This window comes from Nicotiana tomentosiformis, chromosome 8 (assembly GCF_000390325.3).
Source record: "Nicotiana tomentosiformis chromosome 8, ASM39032v3, whole genome shotgun sequence".
In the NCBI taxonomy this organism is placed as follows: domain Eukaryota; kingdom Viridiplantae; phylum Streptophyta; class Magnoliopsida; order Solanales; family Solanaceae; genus Nicotiana; species Nicotiana tomentosiformis.
Window position 1 is genome coordinate 83,571,844 of NC_090819.1, and position 4,571 is coordinate 83,576,414.

General features: G+C 34.3%; 1 long non-coding RNA gene across 1 annotated transcript; it reads left to right on the forward strand.

The window, feature by feature from the left end:
- The first annotated feature begins 359 nt into the window (after window positions 1-359).
- LOC138896676 (uncharacterized) lies at window positions 360-2,372 on the forward strand. Its single transcript, XR_011410067.1, has 3 exons — window positions 360-579; window positions 1,778-1,859; window positions 2,251-2,372. It is a non-coding gene; the product is annotated as an uncharacterized lncRNA (long non-coding RNA).
- The last annotated feature ends 2,199 nt before the right edge of the window (window positions 2,373-4,571 follow it).

Below are 4,571 nucleotides of genomic sequence, written 5' to 3' on the forward strand. Positions count from 1 at the left end.
TTTTCCCCTTCTTCTCAACTGAATTATGTCTAGCTTATTCACTTTGTGCTTTTTTGTAGGGACATGGGTTTGCCTCCCTCTTTCAAGTAACTTTTATTGATAGGGAGCTTTTCTTTAGTACAATTCCATGTAATCCTGTGACCTAAAGAAGTTAATGCGACAATCAAATCTAAAAAGGCGGTTTATGTTTGCCACATTTAGTTTCACAATTTGATTTATCTCTGCCAGTGCCATGGAAAAGAAAAATTAGCTTTACCAAGGGCTTAAGGATTAAGAAAATGTTGTATTGGATTATGTAGAAGTTATTTGCTTATAGTTGTGGTTGGAGTACGGGTGATTGGTCGTATAAATTTAAGGGTATATTCTGATGTATGGTTCATTTCAGCTAGCTAAATTGATCTCTTACTTAAGAGATAATTAGTGGGTAGTTTTAGTTGGCATAGAAGTCAAATTTACTTCATCTTATTTAGCGACCTTATCTTCCAAATACAATTAATACAAGTAGCTTGAGTGATTTTGGAGATATCATTACTACTAAGAAACATATTATAAAGGGATTTGATTGAGAAGTTTTTATTAGTAGTTTAGTTCCAGTACATTATATTTAGTTGATGGTCTAAGAAGAGAACGTAAGTATTATATAACATGATTAATGGAAAGAAAGCCAAGATCAATGGCTTATCCTTCAGTTTTGTAATAAAGTTTGCTGCTTTTACAATACTATGATCTTTATTATATTACAGATTTGCAATAAAGATTGCAGCTTTTATAGTACTATGGATCTTTAAGATATTTTCTATAATATTTGTGCCAATCACAGATTGAGAATACCATTTTTACCTTTTACTGTTGAGGTGGAAGTGAGTTTTGAACATTTGGATTATGTACTTTATGATATGAATCTTGAATTCTAATGTGCAACTTGAGGAAGTTGAATGAAAACATTGTGTTGAGTTTGAGTTTTAATTTTCTGTTTTATTAATGTTGAAGTATGAATATTCTGTAATGTGTTTCTTTAGCTGGGAATATCTAACGAGAAATGTTACTCTCTCCGTTTCAATTTAGATGTGGTAGTTTGAATCAGCACGGAATTTAAGAAAAAAAGAAAACTTTTAAAACTTGTGGTCTTAAAAGTTTAAGGGATAAAGCTTTGTGGAACCATGACATTTGTGTGATTATTAAAGCTTCATATTAAGGGTAAAATGGGTAAATTAAAGAGTTTAAAGTTGAATTATTTTCAATTATAAAAATATATCATTCTTTTTTGAACGAACTAATAGAAAAATTATATCATCTATTGTGTCATCTAAATTGAAACAGAGAAAATATATCTTTTGAGGTTTCAATAAACATGCTCTAGTTGGAAATTCTGGTACTATGTATTCCTTTACTGCGTAGAGTAATCCCATCATTAGATGGTGGAGTTGTTTCTACAGCAAAGAAATGCTCCATGGCGATTAGAATCTAGAAAATATTATTTATACCACATTTTTGCATTTGCACCAAACAGTTCAGAAGCTGAAACTGACTTTCCTGCTTCTGAGACTTTCCAGCTTCTTTTCTCTTTTTGTTAACCGATAAAATTCCCATCAAGCATGATTTTACCTTTTTATGTCAGATATTTAGACTCTTGTATAACCTGAAATAAAGAGTAAGTTAAAGACTCTTGCAATAAAGATATATGATTGAAACGCCATCATATTAGGAAATAAAAATTATTATATGAATTTATCCTATTTTTTGTATCTTGTATTCACAAATTTCTAAATTACCAGAGTAAACAATCTAATATTTCTTCTCGGATTAACATAATCAAGAAGACTCGAGTTAGTGAAGTTGGCACAAAGAAAAAGAAGCTGGTAAGTTTGAAAAAATTACAAGATTCTTTTTCCTCCTTTTCAAAGGGAGAAACCCTTCATGTTATAGTTTGCAAAACTTATATAGCATTCATTAGTTGGATCCTCCCCTCCCCCCCCCCCCCCCCAAACCAAAAACATATCTTCAACTACAATATGATATTTCAGTTGTTGTTAAGTTTGGGCGATTGCGTTTACTTTGTTGGATATTTTGCTTTATATTGTCTGTTTCTTTCTCTCTTCAGCTGCTAGTATTATATTCATTATCAGTTTTTTTCTCTTTTAGAACTTCAATCAGTTATTAGTTTTGGTAGTCCAGTTGTTTTTAGAGGAGGAAAGAATTCACTTTATTATCAAGTTATAATTATTATTATTTTTGTGACTTCTTGTGCAGCATTTTTGAAGGAAGTGATGTCAATTACTGGCAATGAAAAGCTTGACTTGTGGAGAGTTGGTTTTATAAGATTTAGTCTAGAAGTTAAGAAAATTAATTCAAATTAGGTGTGATCACGTTGAAATTACTACCTTTTATGATTTAGTTAGATTTGAGTTTTACGTGAAAACACATCATTTGATTTGATATTAGCTATCTTGTACTAAGTACCTTTTATATTGCTACTTTATTCTTTGGTAATAGTATTAAAAGATATTTGCTTTATATTTATGTCATGTTTGTTGTAAACGTTCATATTTGTGAATGTAAATATGTACATGATGAAACTAAACAGAGCATTAATATTTACATTCTAAAAAATATGATACCGACATTAATTTAAATGTCAGACATTTAATACGACATTTTGCTACGTTGTAAAAGATACATCACTAATTATTTTAATGACATTCACGTAAAGTGGATACGACATTTTGTATGTGTTGCGAATTTTCTTATTAACATTTACCAAAATGTCGAAAAATTCAATACGACATTTTTTTAAGATAATCCGTAAATGTCGTACTTTTTAGTAACATTAATCTAAATGTCAAAAATTTTAAGTGACATTTCCTAGGTGTCGTAAACTAAATGTCGTAACATTCTTACCGATATTTACCTAAATATCATTAAATGTCATAAATTTCTTATTGACATTTAACTAAATGTTGTAAAGTGTCGTAAATTTCTTATCAACATTTACCTAAATATCATAAATTAAGTTTCATAATTTCTTACCGACATTTACCTGAATGTTAAAAAATTATCAACATTGAAATTAACAACATTTGATGCAAATATAAATTAAATATCGGTAATTAAATTTATGACATTTAAACAGCTTAATACGACATATTAAAGGGTACGAGTAGCAACACCAGAAATGGAACCTCAGGTAGATTTCGATGAGAAGGTTCTAATCGAGACTATACCTGTGGGACCAGCTCAGATCCCAGAGGGGTTCATAGCCACTCCAGTGCTTCATGACGCTTTAGTCTGTTTGGTGGGCCTTATGGAGAGTGTGGCCCAGACCAGTACCTTTTAGGTGGCACCGGCCGTCTCTCAGGCTGAGGGAGGAGCACATACTCCCGCTACTCACCCCGAAGTAGGTGGCTCCCCAGTCTCAGACTCCAGCAGCCTCGCCAGTTGGGGTAGTTCAACCGGTTGTTGCAACACAGGCCGGTGATAGGATCACTTTATCTTTTGAGGCTATGTTGAGGTTGGATAAGTTCAAGAAGCTCTTTCCTATTCATTTCAGCGGCGCACCTTCTGAAGACCACATAATTTTTTGGATCGTTTCCACGAGGTGTTGCGGAACATGGGTATAGTTGAGACCAATGGGGTAGATTATGCCGCATTTCAGATGAATGGTTCCGTCCGGAGATTGTGGAGGGATTATATGTTGACTAGACCAGCTGGATCGCCTGCACTTATCTGAGATCAGTTCTCATAGCTTTTTCTGGAGAAATTCATCCTTGTCACCTTGAGAGAGAAGTATCGCATGCAATTTGAGCGCCTTTAGCAGGGTGGTATGACTGTCACCCAGTACGAGACTCGATTTGTAGACTTAGCTTGCCATGCCACTATCTTGCTTCCTACTGAGAAGGAGCGAGTGGGGAGATTTATTCATGGGCTCACTTACACTCTCAGGATTTAGATGGCCAAGGAGACATGGATTGATATTTCCTTAGAGACGATTGTTGCTATTGCAGGACAGATAGAGTTTGTTCGTGCTCAGGAGAGGGGGTCGGTATCTGTCACGGCCCGAAATTCCCACCTTCGGACCGTGATAGTGCCTAACATTTCACTTGCTAGGCAAGCCAACGTTAGAATAATATTAACCAATTTTAAAACAATTTTTAAATCATTAATAATAAAGGAAACAAATGCGGAAGCAAAGTTTGAAATATAGTGAAATAATTCATAAAAACAACGGTGTCTAAATATCATCCCAGAATTGGTGTCACAAGTGCACGAGCTTCTAGAATAAATACAAATAAAGGTCTGAATAAAATAAAACTATCTGAAAATAAACACACAGCTAAAGTAAAATAGACGGGGACTTTAGAACTGCGGACGCCATGCAGTTATACCTCAAGTCTCCTCCGAATAGCTGAAATCCGAGCAAGTCTATGGTACGCCGCTGGGACCAACTCCAAAATCTGCACAAGAAGTGCAGAGTGTAGTATCAGTACAATCGACCCTATGTACTGGTAAGTGCTGAGCCTAACCTCGACGAAGTAGTGACGAGGCTAAGGCGGTTCACTTACATTAACCTGTAC